The 20,284-nt window shown below is 41.6% G+C and overlaps 1 protein-coding gene across 2 annotated transcripts in view; it reads left to right on the top strand.

Annotated features, from left to right (window-relative positions):
• Positions 1 to 4,696: 4,696 nt before the first annotated feature.
• The window catches only part of PIP5K1B (phosphatidylinositol-4-phosphate 5-kinase type 1 beta), a 103,374-nt gene continuing 87,786 nt past the window's right edge, over positions 4,697 to 20,284 (top strand). Inside the window, exon 1 of one of the 2 annotated variants that reach the window (XM_061349243.1) lies at positions 4,697 to 4,752. The gene's annotated coding sequence lies outside the window, so the exon portion shown is untranslated. The remainder of the gene's footprint in view (positions 4,753 to 20,284) is intronic. The other variant, XM_061349242.1, reaches the window with a different exon arrangement.

The raw sequence follows: 20,284 nt of genomic DNA, 5'->3' as shown, positions 1-20,284 counted from the left end.
TTATAAATGAAGTGACACTTTAAATCTGATGCTTCTTTAAAAGGGTGAGTGCAAACCATCCTTTTACCTAAAATGACATTACTACAGTCATTGCAACGTTATTTTTAAAAAAACTTGAGTCAACAACACTAGTCAATAAAAACCTTCAGAGAACATTTATTCTCAACATTTTACTAATTTCTTTCCCTCCTCTGAAGATTTTCCACTAGTTTGCATCTACATCATCTAAGTAGTACAATCAACGGGAAAAGAAAATACTGGTTTAGAATTTCCCCGTGGCTTTTCTTCCTAGCGATTATGTCATTCCAGATATATGTCCTAAACTGGGAAACAGAATTAATGTCATCTAGGTTTTAACAGCTAGGAGAGCTCAACACTGCTGAGTTTTCAAGTGAACATGTGGAAAACTTAATTTCATTAGTTAACTGTGAGAACTTTGCATGCATTCTGGGTGGTAGTGCTGGCATTTTAACTCACACAGATGCTTCTCCCTCTTTTGCTATTAGAAAAGTTTTTACCACTTCTTTTCTCTAAAATGCAATTTCCCCTGTGGACTTCGCTTACAGTATATAATTGTCTTCAAAAAAAAATTGGAAATAATGGCAACTCTCAGACTGGAAACCCTATCCACATGTTTTCACCATCATATGCACATGCTCTGCACCCTCACAATTACAAAAACAAAGAAACCCAGCTTATTGCAGAACTGTTCACTACTTAGGACAAATGCAAGGATAGGTGGGTGTCTAAAGGAACCTAGTCATGGACGAGGAATGCAGAAAGACTGAGTTTATTCGTAAACTTGGCTGGATTGAAGCAAGTGACTCAAGGAGGAGACAATTTACCGTATTTCATTGATTCCAGAAAAGTGCACCTGTTCTGTTCAGAGTAACAGTATCAGTGGTACAATGACCACAGTTTTGTTCAAAGGACGGGATAAAGATGATTGATTTGCTAACATGTAGACAAATACCTGAACTGCTATGGGTCATGTGAGTATCTGTATGAAGAACTCTCTCATTTCTAGAGCATAGCTGAGTGACTAGTTCTGCTCAGCTATCTCCATTGCTTGTGGAACAGCAAAAAATAAAAATGGGAGAATGAGCAACCAGTTCTTAGATATCAAAGACTTTTGCTCTTCTGAAAGCAGTCATCAGAAATCCAGGTCTGCTTTCTTAAGGTCTGCTTTCCTAAAAGCATTCAGGGTCCTCTTAGGAGGCCTTCTCCCTTGCCCTTGTTTTCAGCAAACAAAATCCAGATTCAGGCTGTGTTCACATGCTGGCATGCCATAGCTCACATTTCCATGGCAGTAAGAACATATGAAGCTTATGATAGCTGCGATTACTAGACAGAAAGGAGAAACTGTCCTTGAATATTCTGCCAAATATAAGAGATCAATACATTTTTATTTCCTGTAAAGTGCATTATTCATAAGCTTGCTTAATATTATTTTAATATATATCAATTTTTATTATTTTGAGAAGTTGATCAAATTGGTAGAACTGGAAAACTGTTTGGTTTGGGTTTGTTTTTTTTTTTAATAACCTTACATACTCTTCAGAGACATGGTGGGAGAAGAACATAAGAGAGGGAATAAAATTACTTATTTTAATTAAGAAATAGAACTCTTTGTAGTTCTGTACCTTTCTTGGGGAAAAAAGAAAATCTGCAAATTAACATATCACAGAATTGTCAGTCTTGAAACAGTGTGTTGAGTTTTAATTCCTACATAAGTAATGATCTAGAGGCAGGATTTTGATGCAAAAAAAACTTTGTTACCCATTACTAATCAGCAGGCTCCCTTACTAAATGTTTAGATTTCTAGAAATTCTTTCTTAGTCTCCCCTCCCCTTTCTTCCCCTTCCCTTCCTTTCCCTTTTTTTTAATGTTGAAGAAAGTAAGACATCCTATGTGCAATTCTCCTTCAAAAATTGGTCCATGGGAACTGGGTATGTAGAAACAAAGGAACATATAAATAAAATTACTAATGAAGGCCTAAAATACTACCTGTGCATTATACTGGACTCTGTATGCTAAAGTTAAATGTCTGCACTGACGGTTTCAGCATAATTTATCCTGGACCTGTGCACCACTGGCTCTCCCAGTAGCATATAATTGTTCTGGCTAAGGCATGGAACTCAATTACACAATCAAGAATGTAAGTTCTTAAGAGAGGAAAGATAAAAAACTCATCAGCATGAAGCTAATTCATATGAACTGTCTGAAGGAGTCTGAACCAGCAAAAAGAGTTTATACCAGATCATCACTCTGCTGCAGTGCTTTTGATCTGGAATTACGAGTCTTAAAACTGACTTAAGTGCATTGTCAATACCTGTCTTCATTTTATAAAACTAAATAATAGTATTCCTCTCATCTCAGATATTTTGTGGCAGAAATAAACAGGCTGTGAGATTTTTTAATATTTTGAAACCATTAACATAAATGTCCTTGACATAAACATCACCTTCAATCCCTTTGAAGCATAATTGTACAAATCTGAAAAATGAGTTGGACTACCACTTACAGCTCCAGATTTCCTGCAGCTACTTTGCTAGCTCATATGATGTAATCTGCATAAAGTGTTAGCATGGAATTCCATGTAGGGTAATATACCAAAATGATAATTGCAGAAAATTAGATAGTAAGCAACAAACCATCATCATAGCTAGTAGCAACTCTTATCAGGCTGTTTTTTGTGTATCTGTGCAGGTTGTTGCTGACAGACCCCAGGGCAACTAGCTACCAGCCTGGCAGTTCGAAGAGAAGAAAATGGTCATTGAAATTCGTAATGTGTCACTTACTGACAGTTTTCTTCCATTACATAGCACTGTACTGAGTGCATGCATGAGTGGGAAAAAACATTCAGGCACCTTCTTAGTTCAGCACAAAGAAGAAAGAAGGAAAAAACTCTCCTACATTAGGATGCTTTTCTGAGGAAAAGGAATCAGGGGTTCTGTTTGCTTTTCTTCTTGGGTCTGGGACTTGGTGTTGACTGTTTGCCACATGTAACAGTGTCACTGCTATCTGCAGTTCTTAAAACTTCCTTTGCAAGAGTTACGTAAGACAATAACAGTCTTGCTAGTTGAGGTGAAACCTAACGTGAAGCAGTCCACCTTAAAGATCTGAAAGGAGATTTTGAAAAGCCCAGGCAGTATTAGATTATTCTCTGTTATCCTTCAAATACTTGTATTACCACAAACTAGTTAATGCTGCAGAGTTTGAATACATTCAGAAAGTATCATCCACTCTAAAGATTGAGAGCTAAGCCAGATGGTACACCTGACTGCAGTGTATATGAGCCACTGTACTACTACTGGTGTGAAAAGCAGAAATTGAATCCCCAGGGAATGAGAGCACAAGCTATTTTACCAGAGATTTATCTTCCAGCTTTGACCTAGGAAAGTCATCACCATTTATGTGGTGTGACTATTGCACATTGATTTGAGTAAACATCTGATGCAGTTTCTCTGCTATCATTTGTTATAAATACCATGGCAGATAAAAAAGCAGAGCAAAGTAAGGACTTTGAATAAAATGCAACAAAATGGAAGTAGCATGTTGAAATGCAATGCAATTTCTTTAACACATGCACACATGGCAGTAGTTCCTTCTACACTTGGAATTCAATGTGCATGAGTCAGCTATCTGATATCAGTAATTACAGCTATAAATGCACAGCTATTACGTACTCATCTTGTGTAGTTTGGGAGTAGTCTATTCTACCATGAACAAAGAGGCACAGAGTAGACACTAAATGTTTGTAACCATTCCAGAGCAGAGAAACAGACACAGACACCTGTCATGACCCGGTCTTGGGTCATGCAGCAGGGATACGGCCCTAGCACTCTGCTCCCTGAGAAGGGCTCAGGCCCTCTGAGAAGAGACATTCCCTTGAATGCAGGAGTGTTGCAGATGAGGTCTTCCCCACCCCCATTTTCTTGAGCACTAAATCTTTGTATGTCCTTTCTCCCAGCTTCCTTTCCACATTCATACATCTACACTTGATTATAGTCTTCCTCACTGCCCTTTTCCTCAGTACTTTCCTGGGGCCTAAAAAACATAAACATGGGACGTACATGATGTTGGGGGAACTAACAACTTGGACTTTTGGCCTTCTGAGTGTTGATGGGGACGCCTGGGTGGAAGCTGCAGTAACAGTGCTTGTGTGGTCCCACTCAGGGTGTATGTGTCTCTCGATGGCCAGCACAAAAGAGTTTTATGTGACAAGCAGTACTTGGAGATCACATGTGATGAATGAGTGCAATCCCGGAGAAGCAAAACATGAAGCATGGAAGCGAGCACACACCACACAGTGGCCCTTCGGTCCAGGCTGCCAGAGCTGGCCCCAATGGCCAGCTGGCAGTACAGGCAAAGTACCTCCTGCCAAATACGGGCCAACAGGTGCTGTCACATTTCAGTGCACCACCACGGCCTCGCTCATCAAAGCATCACACAACCCTCCATGACCAGCCACAGGCGCGTATCCTGCGGACCCGGGACCCCCAGCCACCAGCCGCTCATTCACCGGCCCCCGCCGTGCCCTGAACCACTTCCTGCATTCACTAACTGGGGACAAGGAGCGCCAAACGGCGCAAGGCAGCCGCAGGCAGCCCCGGTTGAACGCGCAGGGCCCCCACTGGACCGCCTCAGCCCCCAGGGTGGGCGGGAGGAGGCGGCCCGCGGGCGGGGCCTGAACCGCTGCCCTCCGAGCTTCGCCGCTCCGCCTCCCGCCGCCACACACCGGCACTGGAGGTGAGAGAGCCGCGGTGCTGCAGTTCGGGCCGGCCGGGGGCAGCGGTGGCGACAGCGCGGTCCTATGCTCCGGCCTCAGGGTACTCGAGCGGGGTGGCGAAGGCGGGGGGAGGCCTCCGGCGGGCGGGAGGCGCCTCGCTGGAGGCCGTCACAGGCTGGCCGCGGGCTGTGCCGGGTACCTCTGGACGCGCAGTGCCTCCGTGCTCACCGGCCGGGCTTTCCCCGCTGTGGGATGGGCGGCCTTACCGCGGGCATGGGGGCCTTCGGCGCATTTGGTCGGTTTTCCCCTGATTGCATTTTCAGACCTATGGAGCCCCTTGGGCGCAGGTCTGCGGGGGACCAGGGGGCGCGGGACGTGTGGCTGGGCGGGGGGCGCCCGGAGCCCGGTGCCTGTCCCCGCTGGGGAGCTCCGCCTGCGACGGAGGAGGCCGAGCCGGCTGCAGCGTGAAGGACTGACGGGAAACGCGTCTTGGTTCTGGGGGGCTTCTGGTTGGTTTGCGGAGATTTTTCTGTGAACTTCCACGGACTTTCAAGCGTCTTTAATTGTGGGATTATCACTTTTTAAGGGGGAGCGGGAATGGGGAGGAAAGAGCAACAGCGTGTGAGGGGTAGGTTTCTGCATGCCTTAATGCCTTAGGCGCTGGATATTCTGGGATTAAACTCTGTTTTGACTGAAGGAGTTTATTCAGGTGCGCGCAGCCCATCCCTTTGAGGTCTGGTTGGGCGCCGTGGGGCGACCCCTCGCTGGTGCCGCCGCTGCTGCCTGTGGGAGGCAGGTGTGGGCTGAGGCGCTGTTTTCCAGAATGCGCATCTTCTTGAACAGTGTCCGACAGAAGTACAATTTAAATGGGCAACTTGCCTCTTGGTACCATACAGTGGCTTTCCTAGAGTAGCAGTGTTTCTAGTATACTGCTTAGGTGATCAGAGGGCTTTTGGTTTATGGTTTGGTTCGGTTTTTTTCAGTTGGGTTTTTCTCTCGCATTCTCCCAGCACCCTCTTTTATTTTTAATGCTTCTTTAAAACAGAGCTATGGTACATGCTGTTGCTTTAGGAAAACTTTGTGCAGATGTTACGTTACATCTCCCAAAGGAAATGTAAATATACTTGTTTCATGTTGCTTCTAAAAGGATGTTGCTTAAGGTGAAGAAACAGTGGTTTTGTTCCTTCTACTTTGTTAGAGGGTACATATTCATGTACATGTGTTGAGCTAACATTTGGATAATGTAAGGTGGAGGAGGGCTCAGATCAAAATTTATACCACAGAAATTAAAATGAACCTAACATAAGGAGCATTGTGAGTCTGGGAATTAGTAAATGTATATTGTAGCAGGCACTGGCTTTTGAATGTCTCCATGTAAATTTGTAGGATGTTTATCCCATGGTTTATTATGGTAGAGATGCTTTTTAATAAACTTCATTAAATGGCCACTCAAAGTTCTTTGATCTTCAAAGCAGAGAATACATAGTCTGATGAATGCCTAATGTAGCTGTTACTCTGACTCTTCCAGAACTTAAAAAAACCTACATAAGTCTTAATTTGACACATCTCTTCCTCCACCCAGATGCTTTCTCCCATCCTTAATGTACTTTTTTGCCTTGTAGCCATCTCAGAATTGATTCATGAAAGCCAAAACTGAACACAAATACTAAAATCTGTTTTGCTTTTAAAGGTCAGTTTCTGGTAGTTAATATATTGAGGAGAAAATAAAACATGATCGCAGAAATGTTCCGCTTCACTCTATTTTACTGTATTTAATCTCCCTCCCCCACTAGATAAAACAGAGTGGAAAGTCATGTTCTAAGTTTAGGAATTGATCCTTAAACGATTAGAAACAGCAGGAGGTTTCTTTCATTAAGTTAATTGGTGCTAGTTTGGGGCTATTAATAATCTTTAGTTATTTATTTAGATCTTCTTGATATCAGGAAAATCGAAATACATGCCTAAAAATAAGCATATGCTTACATGGTTGGCTGTAATAGTGTGTGTTTGTGGAATGGCCTTGATTTTTTTCTATTTGTTCATTTTTTTCTCAGTTTTGTTTCTCACCTATCCTGTAGATAGCTAAGAGATTTCTTTTTTCATTTTGACATAAACAGAATGGTCTGGAAACTGTAAAATAGCAGACTTTCTCTGAGGCTGAAAACATGCTTAGTGATTGTTGCAGCTCCATGTGTACAGTGTCCACTCTGTTTATGGCCTGTGTAACTAAGACACGTTAAGTGTGTTGGTGTTCCTGGCCACTTCAGCTTGGAAGCTGACAACGGCCTTTCCTTAGGACCTGGGAAGCTGTTTGTGAGGCACTGCCTGCCCTTTTCCCCCAGGTCCTTTTTCACTTTAAGGGGAGGTAAGAGCTGGAACAGCTTCTGTACAGTTTTCAGCACCCTGCAGGATACTGTGCTGTGCTAACAATTCCTGAGAGCCTGCCTAAACATTTGTTGTACACAGTGATCAGAGAATGTATGCTTGTTGGTGTTGCAGTATGGTTACTTTGGTTACTTGATTTCATCCTATGACAAGGTGACCTGTTCAGTGGATGAGGGAAAGGCTGTGGATGTTATTTACCAGGACTTGAGTAAAGCCTTTGGCGCTGTTTCCCATAGCATTTTCCTGGGGAGACTGGCTACTCGTGGCTTGGACAAGCATGCTCTTCTGGGTGAAAAACTGCCTGGATGGCTGAGCCCAAAGGATGACAATGAATGGACCTAAATCCAGTTGGCAAACAGTCACAGCTGGTGTTCCCCAGGGCTCAGTACTGGACCCAGTTCTGTTTAATGTCTTTATCAGTGATCTGGACAAGGGGATCAAGTGCACCCTCAGTAATTTTGCAGATGACACCAAGTTGGCTGAGAGTGTTGATATGCTGGAGGATAGGAACACTCTACAGAGGGATCTGGACAGGCTGGGCCAATGGGCTGTGGCCAGTTGTATGAGGTTCAGCAAGGCTCAGTGCTGAGTCCTGCACTTTGGTCCAACAGCATCCTGGCTTGTGTCAATATAATGTGGCCAGCAGGGCCAGGGAAGTGATCATCCCCCTGTACTTGGCGCTGTACTATGCCTTGAATACTGTGTTCAGTTTTGGGCCTGTCACTACAAGAAAGGCATTGAGGTGCTGGAGTGCATCCAAAGAAGGGCAACGAAGCTGGTGAAGGGTCTAGAGCACAAGTCTTAATGAGGAGCAGCTGAAGGAAGTGGGGTTGTTTAGTCTGGAGAAAAAGAGGTTTGGAGGAGACCTTATTGTTCTCTACAACTATCTGAAAGGAGATTGCAGCAAGGTGGGGTGTCTGTCTGTTCTCCTGAGAGACAAGTTACAGAACAAAAGGAAATGACCTCAGTTGGGCAAGGGGAGGTTTAGGTTGGATATTAGGAAAAGTTTCTTTGCTGAAAGGATTGTGAAGGATTGGAACTGACTGCACAGGAAAGTGAGTCACCATCTGTGGAGATACTTGAAAGATGTGTAGATGTGGCACTTAGGGACATGGTGTAATGGTGGACTTGGTAGTGCTAGGTTAATGGCAGGACTCAATGATCTCAAAGGTTTTTTCCAACCTAAACTATTCTGTAATTTTGTGATTCTACTGCTGGTAATTGTATGACACTATAGTTGAAATTTCTATATTGTAGAAGCTAAAAACCAAACTTTACTAATCAGGCAAAATAAAACGTGTGCTTAGAAGCATATATACGTAAGCAGTTTGTTCTATGTTGTAATATTCAAACCACCATATTGTTTAGGACTGAACTGCAAACTCTGCACAAGTTATATGCAATTAAATGCTTTTTTGAATTGTCCTGGGTTTAGCAGTGGCAGTCATTTTTCTCTTTCTTGGTAGCTGGTGCAGTGCTGTGTTTTGACTTTCAGCTGGGAACAGAGCTGAAAAACAATGATGTTTTGGTTTGGCCAAGGACTTTGTGGGCCTCATGCTCTGCCAGGGAGGAGGGGAGCCGGGAGGAAGCAGAGACAGGACACCTGACCCAAACTGACCAAAGAGGTATTCCATACCACAGCACGTCATGCCCAGGATGTAACTGGGAGTTAGCCGGAAGGACTGGGTGGACTGCAGGGTTGGAGGAGGTATGGGTTGGTGCTTGATCGGGCTGGGGGGGCAAGTTATCGGTCACCTGGTGATGGGGTGTTGTATTCTCTTCCCTTGTTATTTCCTTTATCATTACTATTATTGGTGGTAGCAGTAGTGATTTGTGTTATACCTTAGTTACTAAACTGTTCTTATCTCAACCCATGGGAGTTGCATTTCTTTCTGATTCTCCTCTCCGTCCCTCTGAGAGTAGGGAGAGGGCAAGAAGTGGGGGGGGGGGAGTGAGTGAAAGCTGTCTGGGTGGGTTTAAACCACGACATGAATGAAGTTTTATTAACAGTGCTAGGCAGGGATTGGGAAGTCATCATCTCTGTCATAGAGTGTTAGGTACAGCTTGGACCATTCCTCATCTTCTAGGTGTAATTTGTGTTTGAATCCATTTTGTACTGTACCTGCTTATTGTGGCTCCACACCACTGGTACTCTGAATTTTATTTTCCCTAAATAGATCAAGTGTAGCAAAGTAGGGGGCAGTTACAGGTGTTGCAGGTGCCTTTTATATTTTCACCATTATCCAGATGTGCTTATGTTGTGTATTTTGAAGTATGAGATTTTGTATAACTAAAAGTAATAGCAAGCTAACATTAGTTTCTTCAGCATGTCAAGGCTATGATTGGCATCATAATCAAGAAGTAAGTTACTTGTGAAATTCTGTATGGTGCTGTGTATGTGCATAGTCATAGGATGTTTCTGTCTGGTAAAGCAGGTGCTGAATGATGCCCATTTGATTACCTGTGCTCATTGTCATTGCTAGCTGTTTTAGCTAAAGATTCATGTATTTTGTGACTGCATGCCACCTGGCAAGCCCTCTGTGTTTGGTACACTTTGGTTTTTATGTGATGCTTGTTACTGCAGGGAACTAAATAGTTCCTTTTAAAATGTCTCACAAAGGCCGGGGAACACCCCTATTACACACCCTGGAGCTAAGACACAGAGGCTGAAAGATTCATCCTGTACTGTGTAAGAAGTATGTGTCTGCAGGTCATGTCCCAATGTTAAGATTATTTTTTATCCTCTCTTAGTGGAGACCAATTCGCTGTGCATCATAAAGCTCATCCTATGGAAAAAGGTGTGAGGGATCTGGAATTGGGTTCTGCTTGGCTCATTTTGTCTCTGTCCAAACTTACTGAGTTTGCAGTTTTCTGGCATATGAATATATAAATTTGAAAACCTATCTTGATTTCCTATGACTAGAGCTAATAGTTGATGATCAGAATTATATTAAGTCCAACAGGCACAAATACAAAGATAGTTCAGGTACACAAATACTTTAAAAATTGAATATCATTAGGTAGTAGAAATATTGCTGTAATTTACAAATGCACTTATTAAATCTTCTTTATAACTCCAGAAACATACTTATGCCATTTGAACTGAAGGAAACTTCTAACACTGAAATTTATAGCTTGATGAGCAGTGTATTTTAATGGGATGCTGCCTTCATCACCGCAGCCGACTTAAAAATACTACAACTGTTATGGTAGTTTGCCACTATTTTGGCTGTGGTTGCCAAGTTATTGCTGAAGCTTAGTGATAACATCGGATGACTGAACCGATCTAGGTTAAAAATAACTTCACAAGAACAAAAGAAATTGGTGTGGAGGGCAGCTATTTTTCAACTGGCTTTAACTGACTCAATTTGCTGGTACAACCATTTGTGGGGATGTGTAAACAGCAGTGGAGAGGTGGCAAAGAAGTGGAATTAGTAGAGTGAGACCTGTTAGTTTCTTTTGCTTGTGAGAACATACGTGAGATTGCTGTCAGAATTCCTATAATCTAGTTGAGAGAGAAACTTGCTTGGCTGCTTTTTCCCCCACCATGTCCCCAGTCTGCATCATAGTCCAATATCACTTCCTTTGCCCGTTTGGTCTTTTTCTCTTGCTGCTGCAAACTATAGCTTAGAAAAGACTATGCTCAGACCTGTGTCGGCTAAGGGGTGAATGGGCTGTATTCTCCTTGTGCTGTTTTGTACCCAAAACTTTCCACCTCTGTCTGTCTGGGGAAGTAATTTGTTTTTTTCTCCTGCTGAGTTTGTTTTCACAGGAATTTCTTGGCCTGGGTATCAGTGTGAGTCACTGGAATGTCAGGGGATACATCCATGTAGCCAAATGATAGCTTGATTGTAGCAGAGGTTTGCCTGTCAGTTTCCAAGTCTCAACATAGCTCATTGCAGCAGCAGCAACTGGGGGAGCAGGGAGGTAGCAAGAGTGGCAAGCTGATGGGAGCCCAGAACTGTGCAGGAGCTTCTGTACTGTTAGTTTGCTGCTTTTGCTGACGGCAGTGTTTTGAAAGGTGCTGGAATGGCACTCCCACTTACGGTTTTGTAAACTCTTTTTACAGTTTACAGTTACATAAACTCTTGTGAAGTCTCCTGCCATTAGCCACAAGACCATGACAGCCAGTAAGCATTTTCTCTTGGATTCGTTACAAACTGTTGTTTCTTCCCCAAATCTCAGGTTGATGATTTTATTTTATTTTTTTTCCCAGTTCATGAAGAGGATTGTCTGCATGACAGAGCATGTCTTAAACTGTGGTTTGTTTATTACTGATGATTTTTGAGGCAACGGTAGTGTCAAAATCTGTGTGTCAAGTGCTTTGGTTTTGGTTGGTTGGTTTTGTTTTGTTGGGGTTTTTTGTTGTTGTTTTTTTTTTTTTCTTAAGCTTGCCAAATGTTTAAGCTGGTCTCTGAATGATTTGGAGGTGTCCTCGATTCAGCAGTAGCAGTCATTTTTCTCCTCCTTAGCAGCTGGTGCAATGTTGTGTTGTCTACTTTAGATTCACTCAGTCAATTATGTCAGGCTCCACCTCTTATAACAGTCTTTCAGGGCAGGAGAGACAGTGCTCTGGAGCTTGCTCCTGTTTCATAACCTGGGCAATATTGTCCATTGTTAAGTCCACCCCTTGATCACAAGCCCATCTATATGTTGCATCTCTGCCTTGATGGCCTGAGGTGTCATGGCATGACTTTATTCTCTGCTGCATGTATCTTCTTTTCAAAACCCAGAGTGGTGGATATGGCCATCTAGTTGATACTAGAGTCATGTGTTCTGGTACTGCTCAGTGGCCCAACTCTAGGGTACATGAGCGTCTACTTGGCGTACCTTCACCACCAGGTTCTATAGAGTGGGCTTACAATCAGATTGTAATTTGGGATGTGCATTCTCCAGAACCCCACAACACCTGAGAATTATTGTGTTTCTTTCTTATCCCACTAGGGTCCACAGGTGTTTGTTTCATTGTTACTGGCTTGTATTTATCACCTGACCCAGAAGAAGAATGATTTCAAATAGGGCCCTGAGCAACAACAAGCCTTTGAGCAACTAAAAACATCGGTGTGTTATCAGTGCTGTTCTCAGGCTAAAGTAGAAAACAGCACTGAACTAAGAAGGAAAAAAATTACTGCTACAGCTGAACCCAGGACAGGAGGGCAGTTTGTAATCTGTAATCTGTTGGTTTATGAAATTGGGAAGTATGTTTTCTTTGGGTTTAGGGTTTGGTGGCTTTTGGTTTGTTTTTGGTTTTGGTTTTTGGTGTTTTTTGTTTGTTTGTTTTGGTTTGTTTGGTTTTTTGTTTGGTTTTTTGGTGGTATTTGGGGTTTTGTTTTGTTGTTTGGTTTCTTTTTTCCCCCTAGCAAACTCAGTTGTTGGTAAGCCATTCTGAGTGCTCAAGATACAGATAAACAGGGAGCAGCCAAGTTTTTATTTGAGTAGTGTAAAAGTCCATTGCAGCCACCACTGCTGCCTTGTCTTCAATTAGAAGATTAATGAAAATATTTCTTTGGGGTCAAGATAGCAGTCTTGGTGGTTCGTACCTTCCCTAATCCAGGCTGTAAAATTGTAGGACTATTGAAAAGGAGTTCAGAAATTCATGAGCTTCCTGTTACAACTACATATGAAAATCTTCAGAGGACAATTGAACTAAATGGACTCCCTGGATATTGTTGATGCTTCCTTCCAGTAGAAAGGTGTGCACATGCAGTAGCATGTGGTTAGCTTGTCTGCCAATCATTTATAACAGTAGGACAGTGCCTTTTTTTAACCTCTGGAAAAGAACCCAAACCATCTCAGATAAGAACACAGAACTTTATTTTCAGTAGTGCTATCTGAGTTAAGGTTTTTTGATTACTTTGAAGTTACTTCAGTATCAGCTTTGACATTCAGAGCTCCAGTAAGTGATGTGTCAGATGTGTCATGGACCTTTGTCTTTAGTGGATGCTTCTCTTGTTCTAATGTCTTACAAACTTGACAGGGCTTGTGTAATGATTTGTTTGAATATACAAATATTTTTTAATGCAGAATTCTAAAAAAAATAAAAGGTAATAAACAATCCTATTCAACCTTCTTTCCCCAGTATGTCTGCTGGACGTAGGAGAGGTTTATCTGAGGATGGAGGGGTAAAAATTTACCTTCTTGCCTAATGGAGAGGTAGTTCTTCCCTACTGAACCTTGAGCACACTTTGAGGAAAAGAAACTTTCACATTCAGAGTGGTAGTGGAAGCCCCTGGAAGGGAGGAGAGATGTCTCACCATGTTCAGTCACTTTCAGCATGGAAACAAAGGAAGTATTATGAAGAGATTTTTGGCTAGGAAACAGAAAACGTTTTCATGGGAGTCTGCAGCTTCTGGTTTTGTTTTTAATACAAACATGATGATGTAACAAGTCATTTCATTAAATAATGATACTTGTACATTTCATGTTATTAGGTTTTGTTTATACTATAAACCTTTTGCCAGCTATTCACAGATCACTATAGTAGGACACTGAAGTATTGCAAATGGAGAGAACATTATAATAGCTATAGGACAAGAGGTAATGGGTTTAAACTTGAACAGGGAAGTTCAGATTAGATATAAGTAAGAAGATCTTCACTGTGAGGGTGGTAAGGCAGTGGAGCAGGTTGCCCAAAGAAGTGGTAGATGCTCCATCCCTGGCAGTGTTCAAGGCCAGGCTGGAGAGTGTTGGGCTACCTGGTCTAGTGTGAGGCATCCCTGCCCATAGCAGGGGGGTTGAAACTAGATGATCTTAAGGTCCTCTCCAATGCTGTTCTGTGAGCCTATGATTCTATTATGTGCTTCTGAATAGCAATAAAACTGTAAATTGGAACTTTACTCTGAGGTTTCACCAGTCTTTATGCCAGAAATACTTCGAAAATACTGGGTATGTAAGTGGGTAAGGATTATAGTCTTTCATGATCAGCTTTTCTCTGATTGTTAGACTCCTGCTGAAATATGTGGTCATGCTCCTCGGACTACTTTAATCTTCAGTCATGTCATATGGTGATTCTTAGTATATACAGAAAGCAGAGATGACACTGTAGAAGAGGAAGTTTGCCATCTGATTTTGAAGGAGAAAAACATACACAGAATATTATTCCTTCATGTGCAAATAATGGAATCCAAGTACAAGGTATTAAAAGTACCTAAAATTAAAACATATATACCTGTGTAATTTTAAGGTGCCTTTTTTAATTTTGCTGTAACTAGATGAAACAATTTAGGAAAAAGTTTTAGAGATACTAATTCAGAGAAGGAAGAGTTTCAGAGCTCTTCAGTAAAATAATCTATAGTAATTCAGAAGTACCTCTTAAAAGGCAATGTGAATGGCAAATTGCTTTTGTTTCATTCATATAGAAATATTTGCTAAAATGTTCACTGTTAAAATAACACTTAGTTTGTTTGCCTAAGAGGCAGGAGTAACGAATTAACAGGTTATAACTATGAATATTTAGATTACAATGGTTCATGCACTGCTTCACATCTGAGATGTGTTTAGAGGATGTTTTATTCATAGAATCATTAGGGTTGGAAGGGACTTCTGGAGCTCATCTAGTCCAACCCCCCCTGCCAGGACGGGCCAGAGGGTTTGAACAAGTAAATTCCAACAGTCAGAGGAGATTCCCATTTGTAAGCTGTCATAACTTTATAAAGTCTTGGAGTATTGTAAACTGCCATCTTTGCTCACCCTCAAACTCTCTGGAATTATGTAGAAGTTGGGCAGCTAATTCTGACCTGTGAAGACATACTTTACTTGTCTGCATTTCTCATGCAAAATAGTAAAGAAACATACCAGTTCCTAGCTAGACTGGATATTTTGTGAGGCTATCCCATGACTTTGTTTAGGGTTTACAAGATTGCTTCTCTTTCTTCAGAGATCTTGTCAGTTTTTGTTATGTGTTGGTGTATACCTAGGTGTGTGCTTTGCATACACTGACCTTGCAGTCTGAAGTGTTGAAGCAGACAGACTCCACCTAGGACTGTCTTTGGTATTTGACTAGCTGTTTGTAGTGGAGTAGCAAAACCGGAGTTTTTGATAAGCTAATGAATATTTTGTGCCACCTGCAGCCTATACAGCCTGCAATGAAGGCAGTGTTTCCATCATTTATGTCTCCTCATCTCAGCAGACTAGGTTGTTATTATGATGTGTGCACAAGCCTTCCTGTTGTGCTGTGATTAGCCAAGAGTGAATAGATAAAGCTTCAGGGTAAAAGAAGAAATACACTTGGAGCTACTCTTAGGAAATACTGATTTTCAGGTTGACATTATTTCCTTCTATTAGCAGCTGAACTGATCAATTAACTTCCTCTTTCCAGTAGCAATCTAGTTAGTCATTGAACTAATTATTCCTTTGCTAATTGTCACTCTCACTTTTTTCCTTTTCTGTATAGGATTGGTTGTAAAGGGGAGTCTGTAACATGCACTTCTGTCTCTCAGTTTTAACAAGACGCTGTGCTTACTGTGGGAGAGCTGGTAGTGTTTTAAGTTCAATGTACATTGCAACAACAAGAAGGGAAATTATCTCTGTGTTTCAGCAATGTAGTTTAACAACATTTTCTTACTATATGAATGGTAAGAAATGTTTAGAAAGGAAAGAAGAGCCATGGTCTGCTCTGTCTTTGGGGGCTTCAGTTTCTAGGTTTAGCTGGATTTCTTTGGGATCTGAACTCTGTTGTAGTGAAGCCCAAATAGAGCCTGTCTTGCATGTTACTGACCTCTAAGTTTATTTTGACAAACCTTTTCAGTATTTAAACATACCCAGCTTCTTTCTGCTTCGTGTCCCATATGTTACAGGGCAGACAAGAACTATATAGGGTGGAAAATGAATTTGAGGTTGACATTTCAAGCTGACTGTCAGAGAGGAGCACCCTTTCTCCTTTAGCTTCTCCAGAGAAAAACTTGTGTAAGGCTCCCTATAGTAGTTGTGTGCTGCAGAGCTAATCTTTTTACCTGCTCAGGAAAGATCACTGTAGTTTAAGTGCATTTGTGATCAGACTGTGATGTTGCAGTGCCAAAGCAATTATGCATCATAGGAGTATCCTAACCTCGTATTTTTGGGGCTTGAATTTACTTATCTGTGATGTAAGAACGATAATTTAACAGCTGTCCGACCTTATGTGGAGGTTAATCATTAACTAGTAAGCAGCCATGAGCATCTGCACAATTACTAAGTGCAGTTACCTTTAGCACTCACCTTGACTCCTCCCAGTTTGTGCATACACATTGCAGAGACTACCTGTCATTCAGAATTGCCCTTTGCATCTCACCACTTGAATCGTGGTTCAAGTTTGGTATGAAGTGACAATCTGCAACCACACAATGTTGAAACCTAATCAAGACACTTTCATGCAGTCCCACTGTTTGTGTTCCCTTTGTTAGTTTGCTGCACAGGCTTCTCATCCACATCTCTCCCTCTGACACATGTAGAAGCTGAAGTGGTAAGATCTGAGTGGGTATTCTTTGCGCAAGCAAGGGATGCTCCTGCTAGGGGTAGGTATGTACCCCTATGCAAAGATTGAAAAGGGCTTCTGCCTGCTAACAGCTAGTCTGTACTTGCCTGCATTTCTTTTATGTGGGTAAAGACCCCTCTGGCCTTTACTAGCAGTCTTCCCAACGGCATCCTTGCTGATACCCTAAATCAGCCTTGTGGCACAATTATCTGGGCAGATGTGCCCTAAAACGCAGCTGACACAGGGGAGACATCAATGCAGTGTTGATGCAGCTGACTCATGAGGAGGTGTGCATCTGGGTGGTACATCTCTCTTCTCCCAGGTAACAAATGATAAGACAAGAGGTAATGGCCTCCAGCTGTACCAGGGGAGGCTTAGGTTGGATATTACAAAAAAATTCTTCACCAAAAGGGTGGTCAGGCATTGGAACCGGCTGTTTAGGGAAGTGGTGGAATCACTGTCCCTGGAAGTGTTCAAAAACACATGTAGATGAGTCCCTTAATGGTACAGTTTAGTGGTGGTCTTGGCAGTCCTGGGCTAACGGTTGGACTTGATGATCTTAGAGGTGTTTTCCAACCTAGCTGATTCTATGACTGTATGTAACATACTACCATAAAGAACTGATGCATGTACATAATGTCTGTCAGGCTTGGATCTATGTTTAATTTAAAAATAAATCGTAAATGTCACCTGTGTTTGAAGGACTGCCTGATCTCTTTGGTCACAACATGATACAATACAGTAACTGTAGCTTTATATGTTTCACTCTTCTTGCACCATGTTGTGTTTGAGTAAAAAAACAAATCTGAAAAAAAGGCTAATAAACATCTTTTTATTAAATGAAGGCATCTAGTGAGAATTGTAGTAATGATAAAAGCATCTCTACTAATAGTGTATTGGAGGCGAGGTTGCTTAAATTAGTTCTATTATTTTAAATAATAATAGCACTTATGCCAAGTCATAATCTAACTTGGATTATACATTTGCCTTTCGAGAGAGAGATACTGTAGACTGAGGGTTTGGGGTTGTTTTTTTATCCCTCAACCTGAAGCAGGCTACCACAGAACTGAAGTGGTTTATTTCAGAAATATACATCACATCAATTAAGATAAAATCTCTTTAAACTTTTTCCATGTATGGCATTATTACAGCTCTTATTTGCAGTAATTTATTTGAGCTCTTATTTGAGCTGAATCTTCCCTATTTGACTGCATTGCTGTTCCAGGTTGACTTTGTGATCAGAGAAGCCTTGAAAGTCAGTGGGAAACAGTAGTATTAGGCAGTTCATAGCTCATTGTGAAACTAAAGCAGATTTTCCTTTGATGGGCTGGGGCTCAGGTAACAGCTTGAATCTAAACCATCACATTCACTTTATTTTAGTCTAAATTTACCTGTTCTATTCATTGTTCATACATATTGTGTTGTTCATACAGATACTACAGATCTTTGAGTTGAATTTATGCAACTAACAAATATGATCTGAAATTCCCTCACAGAATCACAGAATCCCAGGGGTTGGAAGGGACCTCAAAAGACCATCTAGTACAACCCCCCTGTAAGAGCAGGGTAACCTAGAGTGCATCACACCAGGAGCCTGTCCAGGCAGGCCTTGAATATCTCCAGCATAGGAGACTCCACAACCCCCCTGGGCAAACTGTTCCAGTGCTCTGTCACTCTCACAGTAAAAAAGTTTTTTCTGATGTTCACATGGAACCTCCTATGCTCCAGTTTACACCCATTGCCCCTTGTCCTATCACTGGACATCACTGAAAAAAAAACTAGCTCCATCATGCTGACACTCACCCTTTACGTATTTGTAAACATTGATGAGGTCACCCCTCAGTCTCCTCCAAGCTGAAGAGACCCAGCTCCCTCAGCCCCCCTCAGTCTTCTAATTTATTTTTTTCCCCTGCAAACCTTGTCTATTTTTTTTTATGTCTGGTGTATGTCTGATTTAATTGCAATATCAGGATAACATCATTAGCTATAGCAAACGTGAAAGCACACAAGTAGGTTGTTTGAAACGGTGAAACTTGAAGGTTAAAGTGCCACTGGCAATTTCAGCTGACTTCAGTAGAAGCTAGATGTGTAGTAGCAGACTCTAGTAGGAAGTAATTTGTAAGTTGTTTGCTTGGTTTTGTTGCTTGGGTGTTTTTTTTTGGTTACAGCATTCCTTCATAGAAGAATTTAGGTTTGCTCGGCTAATTTGCACCTGCAAATGATGCTAAAATGCATGATAAGTGTGACTTATAAAAGTGAGTTGAAAACAAAAGATGCCTTAGGATGTTTTAGTTGGCTGCTATTGAAAAATGTGTTGATTTTTACAGAAGGAATTTAGCTTAAAATGTTAGGTTTAATTACAAGGACAGTAAGTTTCTTTCAAAATTTTAACTTGTTTGTTGAAATGTAAACATTTTTCTCAGTATTTGCACACTCTTAACATTATGCTAAAGCATCTCAAATTATATGAAAACTACTAGAAATATGTATGTTTGTGTGAAGTAGTTTAAGAAGGTAATTAAGTAGGCATAGTCAAAAATGAGACTTAATTTTTCTATTTGCCCTAATCTCTGGGGATATTAGTGATGAACCTCTGACTGGAATTTAGTAACTGCTTGGATTAGAATTTTGTTGCAGTAGCAAACCACATTAAATACTTTGATTTGCTCATTTAGTGTTGTTTATCTTATGTTTTTATACAGAACATGTTTAAAACAGTGGGGACTATTACATTTAGAGGCAGCAAAGCTGAGGCTGAAAAGGTTGGGAGAAAACAGTTTTTGACTTGGGTGTTTTTGGTGGTGCTTCTGCTAATTGAAAGAAGCAGCAACTGTTGACATAGGGAGATGGAGGGTCAGACTCTTTCTGTGGAACCTCAAAGATACTCAGTATAAACATTGATTTTGTGAATTTGTTGCTTCTACCTATCAACTGTAAATTATATTTACAAAGTGCTTTGCAAACTCTGAAAAATACTATATAATATGTATATACAAAGTGAGAATGATAGTATGTTGGTAATATATTGGAAGGTGGGATTTGCAGAAGCACACCCAAACTTCCCAGAATCACGGGATGCTTAAGGCTGAAAGGGACCACCAGGGGTCATCTAGTCCAACCTCCCTGCCCGAGAGTACCTAGAGCATGTAACTCAGATTTGTGTCCAGACAGCTCTTGAATATCTCCAGGGAAGGAGACTCCACAACCTCTTTGGCAACCTGTTCCAAAGCTCAGTCACCTTCACAGTAAAGAATTTCTTCTTCATGTTAGGGTGAAACTTCCTGTAGTTTATTTTATATCCATTGACTCTCATCCTGTAGTTTATTTTATATCCATTGACTCTCATCCTGTTGCCTGGAACCACTGTGAAGAGTCTGGCTTCATCCTCTTGACACTCTCCCTTCACATACACGTTGATCAGATACCTCCTGAGCCTTTTCTTTGACAGGCTGAATAGACCCAGCTCCTTTCCTTGTATGAGAGGTGCTCCAGACGCTAAGTCATTCTAGTAGCAATTTGCTAGACTTGCCTCAGGAGCTCCTTGTCTCTCTCATACTGGGAAGCTCAGAAGTGGACACAGTGATCCAGGTGAGGCCCCACCAAGGCTGAGTAGAGAGGGAAGATCATCTCCCTCAACCTACTGCCAGTGCTCTTCCAAATGCAACCCAGGATGCCACTCGCCACCCTGGCTGTGAGGGCATGTTGCTGCTGGGTCG

Source organism: Neopsephotus bourkii, unplaced genomic scaffold (genome assembly GCF_033783945.1).
Source record: "Neopsephotus bourkii isolate Nb327-2 ecotype Australia unplaced genomic scaffold, CSIRO-AGI_Nbou_v1 NB_388, whole genome shotgun sequence".
Lineage (NCBI taxonomy): Eukaryota > Metazoa > Chordata > Aves > Psittaciformes > Psittacidae > Neopsephotus > Neopsephotus bourkii.
Note: the sequence above shows the minus strand (reverse complement) of the source record. Positions and strands in the feature narration are given on the sequence as shown.